Consider the following 25,239-nt stretch of genomic DNA (forward strand, 5'->3'; position numbering starts at 1 on the left):
GAAGGGCCTCGGCCAGAAACACTGGCTGTTTATTCTCTTCCATAGCAGCTCTCTGCCCGGCTGAGATCCTCCAGCGTACTAAGTGTGCTCCTCCGGATTTCCTACATCTCCAGAACATCTTGTGTTGAAGATTTCTGAGCGATTGCTCAGAGGGATCAGGAAAAAGGTATGTTCCTGATGCACAAACGTCTTTCACCCTTCAGCCTACAGCCAGCTTCCACTGACAGGAGGCTGCCCAGGAGAACTCTGGAACGAGTCTGAGAAAGCGAAGCCTGTCAGGGGAGCCAGCTCTGCACGCAGTGCCCATCTTTATGTAGGCTGAAGAATAAATGAAGTCTTAGCCCATATCTCTGTAATAACATAAGGAACAAGCCATTGTGGTTAATCATTTACCTCAGACCCGCCTTGATTGACTTGGTGGATAAGAAATACCTCCTGCACTGGCTTGAATACACAAATACTTGGTAACTGAGCCCACTTCAACATTGAGCAACAGGTGGGAGATTTGGTATGGATTAGCAGTAAAAGCCTGGAATGATCCTGCCCTCTAGGTGCAAAGCAGTAAGGATGCACATGTACTGTATTCCAACTCCTCGGAGGGTCAAATATTTCAACGACCATTAAGAGCATTGCTTTGGGTGTTGTCTACTTTAATCTGGGTGTTGGAGCTGAGATACATCTCTACCAAAGGAGATGCAAGGCACCCCTTCCCTCTGCCAGCCTGCAGGTCACCCATAGGTAAGGTGTGGCTCCTGCTTAGCCCCTCACGCCCTCCTATCAACCCAGGTCATCTGAAACTATGAGAGCAGGTGGTGGATGGGCATACAAGCAACTGGTGTATATCACAAGTTATGCGACCACTGATGCCAGGCAAGCAGTCTCTGAGTATTGAGAATGACTGGCGATGGAAAGACACTGCCCAGAAGAAGGCAATGGAAAGCCACTCCTGTAGGAAAATTTGCCAACAACAATCACAGTCACGGGGAAACCATAATCATAAAAACCACATCATAAGAAATGGCACATAACAAACAACACACAGAAAATGCCAGTGGAACGCAACAGGCCAGGCAGCATCTATAGGGAGAAGCACTGTCGACGTTTCAGGCCAAGACCTTTCGTCAGGACTAACCGGAAGGAAAGATAGTAAGAGATTTGAAAGTATGAGGGGGAGGGGAAAATGCAAAATGATAGGAGAAGACCGGAGGGGGTGGGATGAAGCTAAGAGCTGGAAAGGTGATTGGCAAAAGTGATACAGAGCTGGAGAAGGGAAAGGATCATGGGACGGGAGGCCTCGGGAAAAAGAAAGGGGAAGGGGAGCACCAGAGGGAGATAAAGAACAGGCAGAGTGATGGACAGAGAGAGAGAAAAAAAAGAGAGGGGGAGAAAAAACAAAAAAAAACTAAATATATCAGGGATGGGGTAAGAAGGGGAGGAGGGGCATTAAAGGAAGTTAGAGAAGTCAATGTTCATGCCATCAGGTTGGAGGCTACCCAGCCGATATATAAGGTGTTGTTCCTCCAACCTGAGTTTGGATTCATTTTGACAGTAGAGGAGGCCATGGATAGACATATCAGAATGGGAATGGGACGTAGAATTAAAATGTGTGGCCTCTGGGAGATCCTGCTTTCTCTGGCAGACCGAGCGTAGGTGTTCAGCGACATGGTCCACCAGTATTCATCAGGTCTCACCAATAGGCCACACCGGAAGCACCAGACGCAGTGTATCACACCAGCCGACTCATAGGTGAAGTGTCGCTTCACCTGGAAGGACTGTCTGGGGCCCTGACATAACAAACAAACTACTTGAATCATTGGTTTTGGGGAGACAGAGTAGGTCGAACCTGCTTGCTCTCTGAGTAGATAAAATCACTAAGGTTGAAAATATCTCTGCAGAGATTTTTTTTTGTGTGGATGCCATTTGGGGGAAATACCACCGCAGAAATGAAAACCCACTGGAGAAATTAATGTTTCATCAGAACTGGACCAAACCATTTTCTCAACTGCGATCACATTCTTTCTCAGAAAATTCACTGAACTTCATCCGCTTGTTATTTATTTCGAAACATCTAGTCTACACTAATTCCCAGCAGAATATTGGTGCTGAGAACAATGAACCCACTCTCCCTATAGTCATTATCACTAATATTTTACTGACAGCCCATAAATTTACTCAATCTCATATACTCAGCAACCACCCCAACCCCTGATTTGACCATACATGAAGGACAAATTGCTAATTAACCCAGTAGATACAGGGAAGCCCATACTATGATAGGAAGAGCTCTACAGAAACAGAACCCAAATTCAAGATTGAACTGCTGTCACAGCAGGCACAAAGCAGTAACAACAACTGCTGCACCCCTGCAGTTTTCAGCAACATAACTCGGCTTGTTTTGAAGTTGGATTACCACATTCCAAGATCCACTTTTCCTAGTTCCATAGACTGCAAGAGAACATCGAACTCATATGTGTCATGTTAGCAAATGATGGAGGGCAGGTCAAGTCATAGTTTTCCCAAATTCCTTCCCCTTTGTTACCATTCTTCCCTCTGTTAATTCACAAGCATTAATCCTAGCCCTATGAGCAGCCATTGAGCCAAGGCACGTTAAATTAATCAAAAATTAACAATACAATTCTCTCCGGCTCCAGCCAAAATCACCAGCCAGAATGATCTCCAGTGCTGAGTCACTCTTGCTCACCACCTATCTTCATTTATCTTCAGCAGTTCCCACTGTCAACCCCTGCAAGGTCTTCACCTGGTCTGCAGTTATGAGGCTCCTCATGGTGGAAGCATAAATGCTGTGATATGAAAGGAAATCAGAGTAAGCCTTATCTATGAAACAGCTACAAAGAACCAACAGCCAGCCATATTGACTGGATAGACCACACCCACTTGGTTAAAGCTGTTACAAAGTTCAAATATACCAGAGTGCAGAACTAGTCAAAATTTAAAAATCAAAATCTTTTAAAATTGTCAAATATTGAAAATGCGATAAAATTAGAAAGCTTAAATGAACCTCAATTCATTAAAACAAATAATACCCTAATACTTCATTCTACAGAATGTCCCCCTTCGCTCAAAGGTGCTGTGTGAGCAATGCCCGATTCGACAATGGGAAGCTACACTACTGGACTCTGAGGAGTTCCAAACCGCAGTACATTTGGACGAAGGTTGGTGAAAAGCAGCCAAACTTTTAGTGACTCTCATTTTTGCTACTCTCGGCACATCAGCAGGAAGCTGGAGCTCTGTGTCCTTTCTCCTGGGTTTGCCACAATTTCCTTCATCGCTCCTTTCTTTCCACCAGGATCAGACGTTTTTCAACTCTACGTCCTCGTGCATTACGAACTCCAGAACATATCAAAACAAAACCTTGGATTAGTTTGACTCAGCTTTTATTACATTCTCATTGCTTCTCTGATATAGAGAATAGAAAAACATACAACACAATACAGGCCCTTCAGCCCACAAAGCTGTGTCAAACATAACCCTAACTTAGAACTGCATAGACTTTACCCATAGTCCTCTATTTTTCTAAGCTCCATGTAGCCATCCAGGAGTCTCTTAAAAGACCCTATTGTTTCCGCCTCCACTACCGTCACCGGCAGCCCATTCCACACACTCACCACTCTCTGTGTGAAAAACTTACCCCGATATGTCCTCTGTACCTACTCCCCAGCACCTTAAAACTATGCCCTTTCATGCTAGCCATTTCAGCCCTGGTGAAAAGCATCTGACTATCCACATGATCAATGCCATTCATCATTTTATACACTTCTATCAGTTTACATCTCATCCTCTGTCGTTCCAAGGAAAAAAGGCCAAGTTCACTCAACCTATTCTCATAAGGCATGCTCCCCAATCCAGGCAACATCCTTGTAAATCTCCTCTGCACCTTTTCTATGGTTTCCACGTCCTTCCTATAGTAAGGCAACCAGAATTGAGCACAGTGCTCCAAGTGGGGTCTGACAAGGATCCTATATAGCTGCAACATTACCCCTCAGCTCTTAAACTCAACCCATGATTGATGAAGGCCAATACATCGTATGCCTTCTTAACCACAGAGTCAACCTGCATAGTAGCTTTGAGTGTCCTATGGACTTGGACCCCAAGATCCTTCTGATCCTCCACACTGCCAAGAGTCTTACCATTAATACTATATTGTATCATCATATTTGACCTACCAAATTAAACCACCTCATGCTTATCTGGGTTGAACTCCATCTGCCACTTCTCAGTCCAGTTTTGCATCCTATCAATGTCCCGTTGTAACCTCTGACAGCCCTCCACACTATCCACAACACACCCAACCTTTGTGTCATCAGCAAATGTACTAACCCATCCCTCCACTTCCTCATTCAGGTCATTTATGAAAATCACAAAGACTAGGGGTCCCAGAACAGATCCCTGAGGCACTCCACTGGTCACCGGCCTCCATGCAGAATATGACCCACCTACAACCACTCCTTGCCTTCTGTGGGCAAGCCAGTTTTGGATCCACAAAGTAATGTCCCCTTGGTTTCCATGCCTCCTGACTTTCTCAATAAGCTTTGCACGGGGTGCCTTATCAAATGCATATACACTACATCTACATTTTATAAAATCCATATACACTACATCTACGGCTCTACCTTCATCAATGTGTTTAGTCACATCCTCAAAAAATTCAATCAGGCTCGTAAGGCACAAGCTGCCCTTGACAAAGCCGTGCTGACTACTCCTAATCATGTTATGCCTCTCCAAATGTTCATGAATCCTGCCTCTCAGGATCTTCTCCGTCAACTTACCAACCACTGAAGTAAGACTCACTGACCTATAATTTCTGGGCTATCTCTACTCCCTTTCTTGAATAAGGGAACAACATCCGCAACCCTCCAATTCTCCGGAACTTCTCCTGTTCCTATTGATGATGGAAAGATCATCACCAGAGGCTCAGCAATCTCCTCCCTCACCTCCCACAGTAGCCTGGGGTACATCCCATCCGGTCCCAGAGACTTATCCAACATGATGCTTTCTAAAAGCTTCAGCACATCCTATTTCTAAATATCTACATTCTCAAGCTTTTCAGTCCACTGCAAGTCATCCCTACAATTGCCAAGATCCTTTTCATTAGTGAATACTGAAGCAAAGTATTCATTAAGCACCTCCGCTACTTCCTCCGGTTCCATACACACTTTTCCATTGTCACGCTTGATTGGTCCTATTCTCTCACGTCTTATCCTCTTGCTCTTCACATACTTTGTAGAATGCCTTGGGGTTTTCCTTAATCCTGCCTGCCAAGGCCTTATCATGGCCCTTTCTGGCTCTCCTAATTTCATTCTTAAGCTTTTTCCTGCTAGCCTTATAATCTTCTAGATTCATATCATTACCTAGTTTTTTGAACATTTCAATAAACTCTTCTTTTCCTCTTGACCAGATTTACAACAGCCTTTGTGGACCTGTTAGTATTGGATGGTCTATAAAAGACACCCAGTAGAGTTATTGACCCCTTCCTATTCCAAACTTCCACCCACAGAAACTCCATAGACAACCCCTCCTTTTCTGCAGCAATGATACTATCTCTGATCAACAGTGCCACACCCCCACCTCTTTTGCCTTCCTACCTGTACTTTCTGAAACATCTAAAACCCGGCACTTGAAGTAGCCATTCCTGCCCCTGAGCCATCCAAGTCTCTGTAATGGCCACAACATCATTGCTCTAAGTGCTGATCCATGCTCTAAGCTCATCTGCTTTGTTCATGATACTCCTTGCGTTAAAATAGACACATCTCAAACCATCGGACTGGGTGCGTCCCTTCTCTATCACCTGCCTATCCTCCCTCTCGCAGTGGCGCCAAGCTTTCTCTATTTGTGAGCCAACCTCCCTTTCCTTTGCCACTTCAGTTCAGTTCCCACCCCCCAGCAATTCTAATTTAAATTCTCCCCAATAGCCTTAGTAAACCTTCCCACCAGGAATTCGGTCCCCCTCGGATTCAAGTGCAACCCGAATGGGTCACATCTGCCCCAAAAGAGGTCCCAATGATCCAGAAATCTGAATCCATGTCCCCTGCTCCAATCCCTCAGCCACTCATTTATCCTCCACCTCATCCTATTCCTATACTCATTGTCACGTGGCACAGACAGTAATCCTGAGATTACTACCTTTGAGGTCCTGCTTCTCAACTTCCTTCCTAACTCCCTGTAGTCTGTTTTCAGGACCTCCTCCCTTTTCCTACCTATGTTGTCGGTACCAATATGCACCACGACCTCTGGCTGTTCTCCTTCCCACTTCAAGAGATCATGGACGCGATCAGAAACATCCCGGACCCTGGCATCTGGGAGGCAAACTACCATCCACACTTTTTTCCTGCGTCCAGAGAATCGCCTGTCTGACCCCCTAACTATAGAGTCCCCTATCACTGCTGCCTTCCTCTTCCTTTCCCTACCCAACTGAGCCACAGGACCAGACTCTGTGCCAGAGGCATGGCCACTGTTGCTTTCCCCAGGTAGGCCGTTTCCCCCCCCCCCCCGCCCCCCACCAACAGTACTCAAGCAGGAGTACTTATTGTTAAGGAGGACAGCCACTGGGGTACTCTCCAGCATCTGAGTCTTGCCCTTCCCTCTCCTGACTGTAACCCACTTCTCTGTCTCCTGTGGTCCCGGAGTGACTACCTGCCTATAGCTCCTCTCTATCACCTCCTCACTCTCCCTGACCAGACGAAGGTCATCGAGCTGCAGCTCCAGTTCCCTAACACGGTCCCTTAGGAGCTGCAGATGAGATCGCCTGGGAGGCCGGGAGTCTCTATGACTTCCCACATCTGACACCGAGCACAGAAAACCGGCCTCACAGACATACTGTCTGTCTTTATTTTAAACAGATAATGTACCTGGCCTTGTCCCATTATCGCCGAAGCCCTGTTGAGCCAAAGCCTTCCTACTCTGTCTCCTACTGCTCCATCGCCCGCTCCTCCAACGCCCACTCTGTAAAATCCGTCTTCCTTTTAAACTCCTGCGGTTCTGACTGGCTGGCCTCCATGCGGTTGCGCAGTCGTGCCCCGTTCAAACTGCTGAAGAAATGTCCATTGCCCTGAGGCCTCCTGACCGAGTTGCAGATCTTCCAGCTTCTGACTACAATGAGGGAAAATAGGCCAACATTCCCAAAAGGAATTCCACCAAACTCTCATGACCCGCTTTCCTGTCCATCGGGTTATATAGTTGTAAGTAAGGTGAATTCCTCTGAAAATGTGAGATCCTGCTTGTCGGATTTTCTTCTTACCTACTGACTTAAAATACTACATTCAGAAACAAAAAAATCCAAATTACATTGGTGTCATGAGACTATCTGATATTACCGATAACACCATTGAACTGCATCTTAACGATGAATGCTTCTACTTGCTGAAATCTACTGTATTTCCTTCATAAACCATGGTATTGATTTCAAAACCTCAATTGGAATGTATACACCTGTCTGTTTCTATTGATTTTGCAACATTCTGTAGCCTTTGGTTCCAATTTATGCCCCATAGTGGCTCTAATTCTTCCTCTTTGTATGAACCACCATCACTAACAACACCCCTAACCTTATCTTCGTGAACTTTACTCCAAAATCACTCCATCCTTTGACTTCTCCACCTTCCTTTCTTTTAAAGCTGCCTTTTACATACCCTTTATTTGAATTGTTGGTCATTTTATGTTAACTGCTTACTCTCCATTCACTCTTTGGAGTATGAGAGTGAGTTACTTACTGAAAATAGATTAAAATGTTGAAGGTTATTAGCATGTTTAAAAAGTTGTGCTGTATTCTAATTTTAATTATTTAAGTCTAGTGGTTACATAACAATGGAATTTAATGTAACATTAGGACAACAGACAGAGTGTAGTTCCAGAAATTATCTTTATTGTGCAACAGCAGCCAATATTAACCATGTAGAGAAAAAGACAGAAAGGAGAAATGGTGCAGAATTCATTTTGTTGTTTGAGGTTTATTGAGGGACTCTCTCCACAGCTTCAGACTATAGGTGCTGTTAACCATTAGTGAAAGAAGGTTCACATTCAAATTGGCAATGGAGGATAATGCAACTATTTGCAAGCATATACAGTAGCAATGATTAACAAACATGAGAAAGTCTGCAGATTGGATTGGTAATCCAAAGCAACTCACACAAAATGTTGGAGGGTCTCAGCAGGCCAGGCAGCATCTATGGAAAAAAGTAAACAGTTGACTTTTCGGGCCGAGCCCCTTCAGCAAAACTGTTCTGATGAAGGGTTTCGGCCCAAAACATTGCCTATTTACTCGTTTCCATAGATGCTGCCTGGCCTGCTGAGTCCCTCCAGCATTTTGTGTGAGTTGCTAGTAATGATTAACTTGCTTACTGTAATGATACAGCTGCTCTTGTTGATATTATAACTTACTGTATAAATGGAGTTTTAATAGAATATGAAAGACTGGCATAATGTGGTAAAAAAAAGATAGGAAACAATAGAAATTACAAAGACTTTGTGTAGTCTGGACAAGCATGTGTGTTCTCCAAATGTTAGCATAGGTGGATAGTGGGAGAATCGGGCAGGGGGCATTAATTGAACGTGGGAGGGAAAATAATTAGGGGGCATGGGATCAATGGATTGTTCATATAAACTGTATAAACCTGATGGGCTGAATGGCCCATTACATTATAAGAAGTCAATTGTGGGTTTTTATGAAATTAACAATTATGACGTTTTAATAAAATGAGAAAATAAATTTCCTATTTTCTAAGTCAAATAGTTATGTAGTTTCGGACATCACACTTGGCACAATTATTTGATGCTAATAATTAACACTTCATTATTTACCTTAATAAATGCATATATTTTCCTCTAAGTATGGACAATTTCAAATGAATGGTGGGTTTATTTGAAGAAGTGAATTCATTGTACTGCTGAAGTAAAGCATATGGGACAAGTTAATTATATTCTCACACTTGCAGAATTGCTGAAAGTCATTCAAGGATCATGACACCGTATTGGAAACTGTGAGAACCAAACTGTGAAGAGCATTTGGCTCAAGTACAAACCATCTAAATTTAGCAATGATAGAAAGTCTAATTAAGTCCAACATTGGGAATTGAATCTTCTTATAATGTTGGTCAAGTATTTGTACCATGTGGGTTTGACTAACTTGGTGTCACCAGCCCACCATTGCTCACTCCAAACTTAATTTTTTTGAGCTGAACTGTGGCTAATGGCATTGTATCAAGAGTAGATCATAAGACATAGGAACAGAATTAGGCTATTTGGCCCATCAACTCTGCTCCACCATTTTATCAATGCTTATTTGTTACCCCTCTCAGCCCGACTCCTTTGCCTTCTCCCCGTGTACGCCTCCAGCTCGCTCAGCTCTCGGTCGTCTGAAGGGAGCAGCCATCAGCCCCACCAAACTGGGTAATCAAGTTTGTGTGGATGCTGTGTGATGTCCCCCAGTACAAACACATAATACAAAATAATGATTACACTTTATAAATCTTACTGCGACTATGTAGTTAGTAGGGAAAAAATATAAAAGAAAAAAGTGCCACATTTATCAAAGTAAACCAGTTCATGCACAATCGCTGGAGCTCAAGGAACAGGATCTTCTCTCTACCATTCGATCCCCTCCGAACTCCTCAACCCCCAGACTGGGACCAACCACGGTGGTCTACCAGAGTGCTTCCCGCACATCCTTCCTCTCCGCCTCTCCTCGCCAAAAAGTCCCACGCACTCACTCATACACAGATGACTTCCCTTGGTTAGTTCTCTGTTACCTATAATTATAACCCAAAGATTTCAGCTACAAAGAACATTACCTCATCAGGTAACACTACAGAGAAGCCATTTTATTATTAGCAGTTAACAGTTAACATTACAGTTAATATTACTGAGAACCCTATATTCTCCTCCCACTGAATTTAGTCATGCCCCCTTGACATTCAGATAATTTGCCAACCCTTCCTGCAAAACACAGAGCCCAATCCAAGTGCAGAAAGCAGTAACATAGCTCCCAAAAACAGTAGAGATCACATCTTGCTCCCCAGGTGCTACATGGACCAACCTATCTGAGGGATTCCTAATCTGCTGAGACCTCCGTACCCCCTCTTCTAACTCTTCCGGCTCAGATGCTACTGGGGACACCTTGGGGCCACCTGGCGAAAACTTCCACAACCTGTCACTCAAACCCTTGTGCAACTCAGAGCCCACTGTCTCGGGTTCAGGCCTCATTTCCTCTCCTCCAGAGTCCTGCTGTACTCCCTTTTGCCCACCAGTAGCCCGCCTCACCTCACCTGACACAGTGGGAGAAGGGCCTGGAGTCTCTTCTTCCGTCATGGGGGAGTTAGCGAACAGCAGTATGTACCACTCATCCAAATCATCATCCTCCGAATCAGTGCCCCTTTCCGGGGCTGGGCCCGGCCCAGTCTCGTTTCTGGTGGGCTCTTCCATCCCCCCCTTGCTTCCGCAAAGTCTTCGTACTAGGTGTGGGCTCCAAGTCGGGCTCTAGGTCTACCTGAACCTCTTGTCCCAGGGGCAACAGGTAGTTCCAATGGAGAAGCTTGACAGGCCCGTTCCCCTCTTCAGGCCTCACCTGGAAAACCAGTAGGTTTGGCATCTGACTCTCCACCACATAGGGTGTGGCCACCCAGCGATCAACCAACTTGTGCTCTCCACGTAGCCCCAAACGCCTTATGAGGACTCGGTCTCCCGGCAAGAGTTAGGAGAACTTCACTTTCTGATCATACCTCCTCTTAGTTCCCCGATTCTGCCTGGTAGCCACCTCCCCAGCCAACTTGTACGCCCTCCTCATATCAGACACATACTTCAAGTAAGGCTCTGGTGGTAAGTCACCCTCTTCAGTCCCAAAACAAAGGTCACTGGGCAATCTTGCCTCACACCCAAACATCAGATAATAGGGAGAATACCCAGTAGCATCATTGCGTGCACAGTTGTAACAGTGAGCCAGATGCCCAATATGTTGACTCCATCTGCTCTTCTTGCTGATCTCCAGAGTCCCGAGCATGTCTAGCAGGGTTTGAATAAACCTCTCAGGTTGGGGGTCGCTTTGCAGATGAGAGGGGGTGGTCCTTGATTTCTCAATTCCCAGCATACCTAGTAACTCACAGAAGAGCTTATTCTCAAGGTCCCATCCCTGGTCACTGTGTATCCACTGGGGAAGGCCATAACGCACAAACTACTTCTCCCATAACACTTTTGCCACCATAGTTGCCCTCTGGACCTTGGTAGGAAAAGCCTGAGCATATCTGGTGTAGTGGTCCGTGATGACTAAGACATTCGCTGTGTTGCTGGCACGGGTTCTATGGACAGGAAATCCCATACACACCAGGTCCAGGGACTGCACTCTGCAAGTGGGACAAAGGAGCTACCTGCACAGGCAGGGTCTGCCGGCATATGCAGCAAATACACGACTTGCAACTCTTCAACTTCTGACTTAATTCGGGCCCAGTAAAACCTGTCTTTGAGCAATCCATAGACTTTCCACCCCTAAATGTCCAGAATCATCGTGCAGTGATGGCAACGCAATCTTCTGATACTTCTCAGACATATTAATCATCCCTCGTATCTTAAAAAAACATTAGATTTTCTCTTTGTTACTATTGCCTAGCTTTCCTTCGTATTTCATCTTAAAGCTTCTTATGGCCTTTCAGTTGTCTTCTGGTGGTTTTTGTGTATATTTTCTTTCTGCCACTGTGTATATATTTTCATATTTTGGGGCTTAGTAAAAATTTTTTACTAATTTTTAATAAATTTGTTAATAAAACACCTGCCCCTGCTATTGCAGTGGAGCTTTTTATTGTTTTCAAGAACAGAAGAGCCCAAAAACGCCTCTTACAAATGCTCTTACAAATCAAGAACATGTCAGCATCTGCTTTAAATATACCCAATAACTTGGCCTCCACAGCCGTCTGTGGCAATGAGTTCCACAGATTCACCACCCTCTGGCTAAAGAAATTTCTAAAGGGTCAGCCATGTATTTTCAGGCTGTGCCCTCTGGTCCTAGATTCCCCCACTATAGGAAATATCCTCTCCACATCCACTCTATCTGTGTCCTCTGGTCCTAGACTCCCCCACTACAGGAAATATCCTCTCCACATCCACTCTATCTGTGTCCTCTGGTCCTAGACTCCCCACTATAGGAAACATCCTCTCCACATCCACTCTATCTGTGTCCTCTGGCCCTAGACTCCCCACTATAGGAAACATGCTCTCCACATCCACTCTATCTGTGTGCTCTGGTCCTAGACTCCCCCACTATAGGAAACATCCTCTCCACATCCACTCTATCTGTGTGCTCTGGTCCTAGACTCCCCCACTATAGGAAACATCCTCTCCACATCCACTCTATCTGTGTCCTCTGGTCCTAGACTCCCCCACTATAGGAAACATCCTCTCCACATCCACTCTCTCTGTGTCCTCTGGTCCCAGACTCCCACACTATAGGAAACATCCTCTCCACATCCACTCTATCTGTGTGCTCTGGTCCTAGACTCCCCCACTATAGGAAACATCCTCTCCACATCCACTCTATCTGTGTCCTCTGGTCCTAGACTCCCCCACTATAGGAAACATCCTCTCCACATCCACTCTATCTGTGTCCTCTGGTCCTAGACTCCCCCACTATAGGAAACATCCTCTCCACATCCACTCTATCTGTGTCCTCTGGCCCTAGACTCCCCACTATAGGAAACATGCTCTCCACATCCACTCTATCTGTGTGCTCTGGTCCTAGACTCCCCCACTATAGGAAACATCCTCTCCACATCCACTCTATCTGTGTGCTCTGGTCCTAGACTCCCCCACTATAGGAAACATCCTCTCCACATCCACTCTATCTGTGTCCTCTGGTCCTAGACTCCCCCACTATAGGAAACATCCTCTCCACATCCACTCTCTCTGTGTCCTCTGGTCCCAGACTCCCACACTATAGGAAACATCCTCTCCACATCCACTCTATCTGTGTGCTCTGGTCCCAGACTCCCCCACTATAGGAAACATCCTCTCCACATCCACTCTATCTGTGTCCTCTGGTCCTAGACTCCCCCACTATAGGAAACATCCTCTCCACATCCACTCTATCTGTGTCCTCTGGTCCTAGACTCCCCCACTATAGGAAACATCCTCTCCACATCCACTCTATCTGTGTCCTCTGGTCCTAGACTCCCCCACTACAGGAAACATGCTCACCATGCCCACTCTGTCTAGGCCTCTCATTATCAGATAAGTTTCAATGAGATCATTTGGGGTAGAACAGAAGGAAAAATGATAACCAAAGGCAGAATATAGAGTTGCATTTAGACAGGAAGTGCAATGCACGTAATTAAATAAGTTATAAGGCCATGATGAGGTAGATTGAGAGATCAGAAATTCATTATAGTAAAAGAAGTTAATTGAAGCATGAAACTATCCTTCAGACTGTACATGTTTTCGTATACTCTACCCAATGAAGTGGTGGGGTGAAGGTAGGAAGAGAGAATGACAGGGATGAGAGGCTTCTTTGATTATGCTGGCTGCTTCCTCAAAACAGTGGCAAGTGTTGACAGGACAATAGGAAGGAGGCTGGTTTCCATGACAGCCTGGACTGTTTTGACAACATTAGGCACTTTCTTGCAGTCTTGGGCAGGTTTGGGGCTGTACAAAGCTGCGATGCATCTGAGTAGGATGTTCTGTGCAGTCCGTCTTAAAAATTAGCGTGTGCCAAATTTTCTTAGCCTTCTGAGGGAATACAGGTGTGTTTCTTTTCTGAAGAATCTACGTGGCTCGAGATGCAGTGCAGAATTGGCCTTTCCAGCCCAACAATCCGCACCCACCTATTTAACAGTAACCTCACCTTGGGCAATTTACAATGATCTATTCACCTACTAACCCACATGTCTTTCGACTATAGCAGGAAACTGAAGCACCCAGAGGTGCACATGCTCAGGGGAAGAACATACAAACTTACTTAAACTCCTGACTGTGATGCCCTGAGTGGTAATAACTTTGTGCAACCGCCATGCCACCATGGCGCCCTGAGTTAGTTATTGGTGATATTTAGAGCGAAAATCTTGAAGCTCTCAACCATCTGCACCTCAGCACAATTGACACAGACATGAGAATATACTGACTGACTCAAACAACACACACAAAATGCTGGTGGAACTCAGCAGGCCAGGCAGCATCTATAGGAGAAGCACTGTTGAAGTTTTGGGCCGAGACCCTTCGTCAGGACTAACCGAAAGGAAAGATAGTAAGAGACTTGAAAGAGGGAAATGCGAAATGATAGGAGAAGACCGGAGGGGGTGGGATGAAGCTAAGAGCTGGAAAGGTGATTGGCGAAAGTGATACAGAAGGGAAAGGATCATGGGACGGGAGGCCTCTGGAGAAAGAAAGGGGGGGAGCACCAGAGGGAGATGGAGAACAGGCAAACAACTAAATATGTCAGGGATGGGGTAAGAAGGGGAGGAGGGGCATTAACGGAAGTTAGAGAAGTCAATATTCATGCCATCAGGTTGGAGGCTACCCAGCCGGTATATAAGGTGTGGTTTCTCCAACCTGAGTTTGGATTCATTTTGACAATAGAGGCCATGGATAGACATATCAGAATGGGAATGGGATGTGGAATTAAAATGTGTGGCCACTGGGAGATCCTGCTTTTTCTGGCGGACCGAGCGTAGGTGTTTAGCGAAACGGTCTCCCAGTCTGCGTCAGGTCTCACCAATATATAAAAGGCCACACCAGGAGCACCGGACACAGTATACCTGATGCATCATCAATAACTCTCCGAGAGGTGAGGCAGCAATTGACCACCATACTACATCCTGGAGACTGAGACCAGGGCTCAGGCCCCAATCGCCTTTATACCGGAGTCTGTGGGAGGAGCCACAGGAGCAGTCAGCAGATGGGGCGTGTCCAGACAGGTATATGTAGTTCACCACAATACCACACCAGCCGACTCACAGGTGAAGTGTCGCCTGGAGAAGGTACCTGGCATCTCTATCACAATCACTTCCACGCCTCCAGGACACCATTTTCTCCATTTGCAATGGACCTGTCCGTTATTTCATCCTCCGTTGGATCCATGTGTGCAATCGCCGTTTCTTTGACTTTATCACGTCCTGCAATGATCGCAAGATCTTCCATCTGCAGACCCCAGAGCATGGTCCTCGTATTGTGTCTCGGCTGCCCCAGTGACCCAGGGCATATTGAAAACCTGGACTCCAGAACCAACAGCGTGGGTTCCAACGACCATGGACAGCTTCAAAGCGATTGTGCAACCATCGACTGCGACTCCAGCCTTGAACTCCAGTCCGGGTCTTCACATGCTGTGATTGTCTCCCCTTGCCCCACCACCACTCTGCCATCCCCTCTCCCTCAGATCCCATCGTCAGCACCTGGGCCCTCAGAGGCTCCATCTTCCTCTCACCCCAACCCTTCCCTCTCCACTGACACCACCAGCCTCCCTCCCCCCTCTGATCCTATCTCTCATCCTTGCCGGGTCTTTACCATTCCCTCCGACCTTCAACTCTCTGAGGCAGAGCGCTCTGACTTCAGTAAGAGCCTCACCTTTGTCCCCCTTCGCCCACCTCAGTGAGTTCTACGTATGCCATGACGCTGAACTCTTCTTCCGCCGGCTCCGTCTCTGAGATTACTTCTTTGACAAGGACTCTCCTACCCCCACCGATGACCCCTTCTCCCGTCTTCAACCCTCCCCCTCTTCATGGACACCCCGCTCTGGTCTTCTACCTGCTCTGGATCTCTTTATTGCTAATTGCCGACGGGACATCAACCGTCTCGACTTCATCACACCCTGTTCCAATTCCAACCTCACTCCTTCCGAACGCACTGCTCTCCGCTCCCTCCGCACCAATCCCAACCTCACTATCAAACCCGCTGATAAGGGGGGAGCTGTTGTTGTCTGGCGTACTGACCTCTACCTGGCCGAGGCACAGCGACAACTCTCTGCTAACACCTCTTATTTACCCCTTGATCATGATCCCACTAAGGAGCACCAGGCCATTGTCTCCAATACCATCACCAACCTTATCAGCTCTGGGGATCTCCCATCCACTGCCACCAACCTCATAGTTCCCACACCCCGCACTTCCCGTTTCTACCTCCTACCCAAGATCCACAAACCTGCCTGTCCAGGTAGACCTATTGTCTCAGCTTGCTCCTGCCCCACCGAACTCATTTCTGCATACCTAGACACTGTTTTATCCACCCCTGTTCAATCCCTTCCCACCTATGTTCATGACACTTCTCATGCTTTGAATTTTTTCAATGATTTTAAGTTCCCTGGCCCCCACCGTCTTATTTTCACCATGGACGTCCAGTCCCTTTATACCTCCATCCCCCACTGAGATGGTCTCGAAGATCTTTGCTTTTTTTTGGATTCTAGACCTAACCAATTCCCCTCTACCACCACTCTCCTCCGTCTAGTGGAATTAGTTCTTACTCTCAATAATTTCTCCTTTGGCTCCTCCCTCTTCCTCCAAACCAAGAGTGTAGCCATGGGCACCCGTATGGGTCCCAGTTATGCCTGCCTTTTTGTTGGCTTTGTGGAACAGTCCATGTTCCAAGTCTCTACCGGTATCCATCCCCCTCTTTTCCTTTGCTACATCGATGACTGCATTGGTGCTGCCTCTTGCACGCATGCTGAGCTTGTCGACTTCATTAACTTTGCCTCCAACTTTCAACCTGCCCTCAAATTTACCTGGTCCACTTCCGATACCTCCCTCCCCTTTCTTGATCTTTCTGTCTCCATCTCTGGAGACAGCCTATCTACAGATATCTACTATAAGCCTACAGACTCTCACAGCTACCTGGACTATTCCTCTTCCCACCGTCTCTTGCAAAAGGCTATCCCCTTCTCACAATTCCTCCGTCTTCGCCACATCTGCTCTCAGGATGAGGCTTTTCATTCCAGGACGAAAGAGATATCTTCCTTTTTTAAACAAAGGGGCTTCCCTTCGTCCACCATCAACTCTGCTCTCAAACGCATCTCTCCCATTTCCTGCACATCTGCCCTCACCCCATCCACCCACCACCCGACTCGGGATAGGGTTCCCCTTGTCCTTACCTACCACCCCACCAGCCTCCAGGTCCAACGTATAATTCTCTGTAACTTCTGCCACCTCCAACGGGATCCCACTACCAAACACGTTTTTCCCTCTCCCCCTCTTTCTGCTTTTCAAAAGGGATCGCTCCCTATGCAACTCCCTTCTCCACGTCCCCCCCATCCCTTTCCACCGATCTCCCTCCTGACACTTATCCCTGTAAGTGGAACAAGTGCTACACCTGCCCTTACACTTCCTCCCTCACCACCATTCAGGGCCCCAGACAGTCCTTCCAGGTGAGGCGACACTTCACCTGTGAGTCAGCTGGTGTGGTATACTGCGTCTGGTGCTCCCGGTGTGGTCTTTTATATATTGGTGAGACCCAACACAGACTGGGAGACCTACGCTGAACACCTACACTCGGTTCGCCAGAAAAAGCAGGTTCTCCCAGAGGCCACACATTTTAATTCCACTTCCCATTCCCATTCTGATATGTCTATCCATGGCCTCCTCTACTGTCAAAATGAATCCAAACTCAGGTTGAAGGAACAACACCTTATATATCAGCTGGGTAGCCTCCAACCTGATGGCATGAACATTGACCTTTCTAACTTCCATTAATGCCCCTCCTCCCCTTCTTACCCCATCCCTGACATATTTAGTTGTTTGCCTGTTCTCCATCTCCCTCTGGTGCTCCCCCCCTCCTTTCATTCTCCCGAGGCCTCCCGTCCCATGATCCTTTCCCTTCTCCAGCTCTGTATCACTTTTGCCAATCATCTTTCCAGCTCTTAGCTTCATCCCACCCCCTCCAGTCTTCTCCTATCATTTTGCATTTCCCCCTCCCCCCACTACTTTCAAATCTCTTACTACCTTTCCTTTTGTTTAGTCCTGACGAAGGGTCTCGGCCCGAAACGTCGACAGTGCTTCTTCCTATAGATGCTGCCTGGCCTGCTGTGTTCCACCAGCATTTTGTGTGTGTTGTTTGAATTTCCAGCATCTGCAGATTTCCTCGTGTTTAATGACTGACTCATTTGTTTTTCTCATTTTTCTCATTTCAGCAAGCACATGCCGGAATCATCATACATGCCTTATTCCTGTGATTAACCCTTTCGTTCCTGGGATCATTCTCACAGCTCTCCTCTTGAGACTTCCCTATGTCAGCACATTTTTTTTAGATAAGGGACCCAATCCTGCTCTGGTCAATGCTTTATAAAGCCTCAGCATTATATCCATGCTTTTATGTTCTAGTCCTCTCAAAATGAATGCTAACATTTCATTTGCCTTCCTTACCAATGACTCAGTCTGTAAGTTAACCTTTCGGGGATTCTGCACAAGTCCCTGTGCTCCTCTGATATATGAATTTGAAAATAATGTATGCATCCCTGACCATACACTTCCTGACACTATATTCCATCTGCCACTTCTTTGCCCATTCTCCTAATCTTTCCAATCCTTCTACAGACTCCCTGCTTCCTCAACACTACCAACCCTTCCACCCATCTTTGTATCATTTACAGACTTGACCTAAAGTCATCAATTCTTTAATCCAGATCATTAACATATAACTTAAAAAGTAACAAGCCCAAACCCGATTATTCCCGGCCCCTGCTATTCCCACTCTTTGCCTCCTGCCAGTCAGCCAATCTTCTATCCTTGCTGCTATCTTCTCAGCCATACCATGAGGTCTTGTTTAGCAGCCTCATGTGTGGCAACTTGTTAAGGGCCTTTTGAAAATACAAGTAAACAACATGTGGCCTTACAGTCTTAACTCCTGGTAGATGGGTAGGAATGTGAAGTTTACAGTAAGGATAGCTGGCTGTTCTTTGTAGCGCCAGAATGTCCCTGTAGCTCCAGAATGGTAATTATTGTTTTGTTTTTTTCCTGTGAAGAGATTGGTCACTATGCCCTACTAAACATCTGACCAGAAATTTCTTGAATGCCTCTAGTTTGAGAAAAATAGAAACAATAATTTGAAACCAAATTTCACTCTTGGTTACAACCATGCCTAACACTACTTAAAACTTTAAAAGGTGATATATAGCTTGGGAAATCTTGAATTCATGACAAATTAATAATATTGTGAGAACCAGTGCAAACTATGATTTAGAACTTGTTGTGAACAATTTAAATGGATTGCTATTACTAGGTTAAAGGGGATGCCCAGTACCCTGTTTCTGTAATGGAATGTTCCTCTTTGCCAAGAACTTCAGTCAGAAAGCAAACCACAGATACAGTGTGTCAGGGTCCAAAACATATAAAATACTTGAAAAACTCAGCAAACCAGATAGCATCTATGGAAGGTAATAAATAGTTGATGTTTTTGGCCAAGAACCTTCCTCAGGACTAGAAAGGATGGGGGATAGGAGGGTCTCGGCCCAAAATGTTAAGTTCTTCTTCCCCTTCATAGATGCTGGCTGAGTTGCTGAATTCCTCTAGCGTTCTGTACGTGTTGCCTGTGAATAGAATGATTGCTCTCCTGACTCGACAGTATATTATAGTCTTGTTATTGCAGAATAATGTAGCCCACTCTCCGGCCAGATTAGAAAGCAATGAAAATAAAATGAAATTATGCTAGAAACTGGTTAAATCAACAAGCCAACTGGATACACATCCAAATCCAAGATTGTAAAAGAAAATACATTATCTTTTACAGCATAATTGACCTTAAATGGCAGCCAGAAAAACTGTTTTTATTATCTTACATATCGTATTAATTAGTTAGAAATTCATTGGTCTTTGGTACAACTAATGAAGTGTTTGCATACATCTTGAAATGTTTCTAGTCCCAGTTTATCTCAGGTTTAGAAAAAAAATCTGCTCTGGCTCTGCTGGCTATATCACACCAACTGGATATTCAGTGTTGAATAGACTAGAGATCAAAGTTGCAGCAGCTTCCCAGTTTTTCCTTTCTTTTGATTTTACAGTGTTAGATTGGGATATGAGCAGGATGTAAATATGTACAAGGCGTAATATGAATAAGATATCAAGATAACCAACAGCAATATTGGCTGCAATGTTGATGTCGAACTATATGTATGTCAACAATGGACTGTCTTCTGACAGTGACGGTAACAAATTGTCAATAATGGTGAGCAGGTCATTTCGGAAATCGTGGACAATACTGAAGTATATGGCATGGTGGATTCTGAGGAAGGTTATCAAGATGTAGAGGACAATCTTGATCAGCAGAGTAATTGGACTGGAGAATGGCCAATGGAATTTAATTCAATGAAGTGGGAAATGTGTATTTTGGAATGTCAAGTCAAGACAGGCCACTCACAATGAATGGTAGAGCCCTGAGGAGTGCTGCAGAATGGAGGACCCTGGAGTTCCAGGTAATAATTCCCTGAAAATAGAGTCGAAGGTAGATGACGGAAGGCTCTTGACAGGCTGCCCTTCATCAGTCAAGGCAAGTTGGGCGATCATGGCTCAGTTGTATGTAATGCTGGTGAGACTAGATTTAGACTACTGCATTCAGTTTTGGTCACCCTGCTGTAGGAACAAGTGTTACTAAACTGGAAAGAGTGAAGAATAAACTGACAAGGTTATGATTGACTGAGTTATAGGGAGAGGTTGGACAGACTAGGACTTTATTCCTTGGACTATAGGAAATTAAGAAGTGATGTTATGGACTTATAGACATATAAGTTATAGACATATATAGACATACAGACATATAAACATAGACATATATATTCATGGAGGGCATAGAAGAGGTGAACACATGCAGTGAAGAACTAGAAGGCACAGTTTAAGTGAGAGAGGAAAGGCTTATTAGGAAGTCAAGGAGCAATCTTTTTGAAAAAAGGGCAGGTATATACGAGGGGTGATTGATATGTTCGTGGCCTAAAATAGAAGGAGTTAATTTTAGAAAACCTAGCACATTTATTTTTCCTGCGTTTACACTTAGTCCAGCGATTGTGGAGCACACGGATCCCTTCTTTGTAGAAATCGATATCTTGGACCTCCAGAAGTGGTCCACAGCATGGGGTGATTGATAAGTTCATGGCCTAAGGTAGAAGGAGATGAGTTATTAACTTCAAACTTTCTACATAATCACTCAGAGTTGAACTGCACGTGCATGTAATGAGAGCCTTCTACCTTAGGCCATGAACTTATCAATCACCCCTGCTGTGGACCACTTCTACAAAGAAGGGATCCGTACGCTCCACGATCGCTGGACTAAGTGTGTAAATGTCGGAGGGGACTATGGTGAAAAATAAATGTGCTAGGTTTTCTAGAATTGACTCCTTCTACCTTAGGCCACAAACTTATCAATCACCCCTCGTATGTGGATGTAACAGCATGAGCCAGGTTCTGTACCATAACAACTTTTGAAAGACAGTTGGACTGGTATATGGATTGGGGTGGTTTAGAAGGTGATGGGCCAAATGCAGGCAAATGGGACTGGCATGAATGGGGAATTTTGTTCAGCATGGGCCAGTTGAGCCAAAGGGCCTGTTCCCTTTCTATATCACTCTCTGCTCAACAAGCTGATTTGTGTCACTTCTTTTGTTCTGTACTAATTAGTGATTTCTCATGGCATTGCTTATAGTAGAGTAGAAGATATTTTGTTGTAGAAATGAGTGGGGCTATTCGTTTTTGATATGTGCTGTTATCATTGCTGGATTGTCTCATTGAAACTATCAGCTCAAATTGACAAAAATATCTAAATATTAAATATAGAATCTGAAAACAATCTTTTTCTTGATTTTTAAAGACTATTTATTTATGCTAATGATTTATGCTAAGTCTAGCGCCTGAAGTGTGACATATTTATCAAAGAGTGTAAGACCTATACAAATCAGCAGAGGCAGGCCAGGCCAATTTCTTTTTATGGAGAATTACTATTGCAAACTAGTTTGGCAGGAGGATGGGAATCTCGAAGAAATATAGGTTAGGTTAGAAATAAAGCAAAAGGGAATGTTAGAGAACGAATAAGTGAAATAAGTAAAATTCCAGCGATGAAATCAGGCAGCAAATGAAGAAAGAAATGTTTAAAATTAAAGACATTCTATCTGCATAAATGCAACAATCTCAACAAGGTTATCAAATTAATGATACAGATGGAAGTGAGAGGATATGATCTATTTGCATGGACTGAAATCTGGAAGCTGTCAGCAATTAAGTATTTGATTACAGGTTGTGAAGAGGTGACCATTGGGTACCACGGTATACAGCGAAGAGATACACAAATCACTAAAACCTTGGACTGTATTGATTGGTAATGTTGCAGCTCTATAAAACTCTGGTTAGACCACACTTGTGTTCAATCCTGGTCCCTGCTTTATAGGAATGATGTGGAAACTTCAGGGAAGGTGCAGAGGAGATTTACCAGGATGCTGCCTGGATTAGGAAGCACGTCGTAGGAAGGAAGATTGAGCGAGGTAGGGTTTTTCTCTTTGAAGAAGAATGAAATGTGGATAAATTGCCAAGAGGCATAGATAGAGTGGCAAGTCAGCACCTTTTCCCCAGGGAGACAATGGCTAATGCAAAAGTACTGACTTTTAAAGTGATTGGAGAAATGCATGCTTGGAACACGTTGTTGGGGCTGATAGAAGAGGAACATACTGTATCTTAAAGACATTTAAGAGACTCTTAGACACATGGATGAAACAGAAATGGATGATAATGTGGGAGGGAAAGGTTAGATTGATCTTGTTAGTTGAAATATTGGCATAGCTTTGTGAGGCAAAGAGCACTGTTCCATTCCACATACCAATATAAAATTAATAATTATGTCAGTATAGAAATAGATTGAACTAAACCATTAAATTTCTCAATATTTATTGTTTATTCATTTATTATTATTTCTTCTTTTTGTATTTACACAGTTTGTTGTCTTCTGCATTCTGCTTGAATACACTAGTTGGTGCAGTCTCTCATTGATTCTATTATGGTTATTATTCTATAGATTTATTGAGCATGCCCACAACAAAATGAAACTCAGCATTATGTATGGTGACATACAGTACATATACTTTGATAATAAATTTACTTTGAACTTTTAACTTTGAAATGTATTCCAAAAATAAGTATGTAAATAACAAATTGTTTATCAAAAATCCATAAAATTCTGAAAATTAACTGTTCCCACAGAAAATGAAATCTTTGGAAGTTTCTTTCCCATTACTGTTCTTTAAATATAATAGAATTATTAGGAAAAGCAAAAGAGATACCAGTGAAACTGGGTCAAACTTGATTAGTATGGTGCAAGCCTCATTTACAATATTCTGCCGGCGGATTGTTGATTAACATTTTGATAGATTCCAATTGGGCAGCTCTTGATGCTGCTGTAAATCAAAATCTTCAGATTGATGAAAAATATTTTAAGATTTTGATGAAAGATTTTGTGTTAATTCTTTGGGTATTCCTGTCACTTATGGGAGGGGGGAAGGAGAGAGAGAGAGAAAGAGAGAGAGAGGGAGAAAGGGAGAGGGAGAGAGAGAGAGAGAGAGGGAGAGGGAGGAAGAGAGAGAGATAGAAAGAGAGAGAGGGGAGAAAGATAGAGAGACAGAGAGAGAAGGGGAGAGAGAGAGGGAGAGGGAGAGAGAAAGAGAGAGATAGAGAGAAAGAGAGAGAGGGGAGAGAAAGAGAGGGGAGAGAAAGAGAGAGAGGGAGAGAGAGAGAAAGAGAGAGAGAGGGAGAGAGAGAAGAAGAGAAAGAGAGGGAGAGAGGGAGAGAGAGAGGGAGAGAGAGAGAGGGAGAGAGAGAGAGAAAGAGAGAGATAGAGAGAAAGAGAGAGAGGGGAGAGAAAGAGAGGGGAGAGAAAGAGAGAGAGGGAGAGAGAGAGAAAGAGAGAGAGAGGGAGAGAGAGAAGAAGAGAAAGAGAGGGAGAGAGGGAGAGAGAGAGGGATAGAGAGAGGGATAGAGAGAGGGAGAGAGAGAGACAGAGAGAATGGGAATGAATATGAATGAATTTTGCAATAGATCATTGTTAAGTGTTTTATCCATAGGTTCATTTTATTGTCAAAGTATGTGTTACAATAAAACTCTGATATTTATCTTCTCCAGATAGCCATGAAATACAGAAGAAGACTTCAAGCCCCCTCCCTGCATGAGAAGGAAAAAGAATCAAAACTCACAAACCCAAAACTGCTCCACCCCTTCCTCACACAAAAACCAATAGACCGCCCACAGAGAAAACTACAGCTAGAATCAAACCCCCAACCCCAACCCTCTCCCTTGCACAATGGCCAACAGATTGCCCACATGGAAAATGGCAGCCAGAATATCAAAATCTCCAAACCCACATCCCATCCCTCACAAAGAACAGTGACAACATCAAACCCCAACTCCTCCCCTGCAAAAAACAGAACCAAAAGCACCAAAGCCCCAACCCCTCTCCCACACAAAAAGAACAACAGATAGCCCACACAGATAAACCAACACGAACATCAAACTCCAAATCCGCAACCCCCCCCACCCAAAAACCAGCACGTTGCCCACCCAGAACCCCTACCCACCAATTGGCAACAAGAAATAAAAGACAGAAAACTGAAGGAGGGCGATGTAAACTGCAGTCCAATTAGCACATAGATCTCTGAACTTCAAAAACATCCTCCTGCCAGAATCAAGGATAGCGGCCACTTGAAGTCTCGCAAAGAGTGACTGCTGTGCCGCCAACTCAGCTACCAGCCACCGTCGACCCATGGCCTCCGTAGACATAGAGGAAAATGGCAAAAAATGAGATAATTGCAGCTACAATGATTCATTACTCTTATATATTCCTGATCACTTTGACTATCTCACCAATGACTGAACAGTGATGAATGCCAAGGCTAATAATTTGCCACAACCAAATCAAATGCCTTTCTTTTGCTTTTATGAGCTTACTTCTGTATAGTAAGAATGACTATTGATTTACAAAGTTTGTCGGATGACCCTTTTCTTCTAATGATGTTAGTGATATGGAGTAGAATTTCCATTCGCCAACATTTTACGTTGGTTTGTTGCTGAGCAATGGAAATGTTCCTATGAGGTGAAATACCCTGGTTCATATTTTTACTGTTATGCTGTGTGTATTTCACTTGGCAGTTCAGTAAGAGCAGTCTGTTCTGCTTTCAGCTTGTTTGGCTTGTTGTTGAAGATGAGAGATGGGGAGAAATGTGTGCCATCCGATTGGGATGGTGGGATTAAGGGAAGATTGTTCTGCTGGGGGACATTAAGGTTGGGCTTGGGGCTGTGTTCGGTGGGA

The 25,239-nt window shown here is 44.6% G+C and overlaps 1 long non-coding RNA gene across 1 annotated transcript; it reads left to right on the top strand.

Annotated features, from left to right (window-relative positions):
* Window positions 1-24,865, top strand: LOC132381309 (uncharacterized). The gene is made up of 3 exons (XR_009508002.1): window positions 1-166; window positions 3,065-3,173; window positions 24,057-24,865. It is a non-coding gene; the product is annotated as an uncharacterized LOC132381309 (long non-coding RNA).
* The last annotated feature ends 374 nt before the right edge of the window (window positions 24,866-25,239 follow it).

This window comes from Hypanus sabinus, chromosome 25, assembly GCF_030144855.1.
Source record: "Hypanus sabinus isolate sHypSab1 chromosome 25, sHypSab1.hap1, whole genome shotgun sequence".
NCBI classification, from domain to species: domain Eukaryota; kingdom Metazoa; phylum Chordata; class Chondrichthyes; order Myliobatiformes; family Dasyatidae; genus Hypanus; species Hypanus sabinus.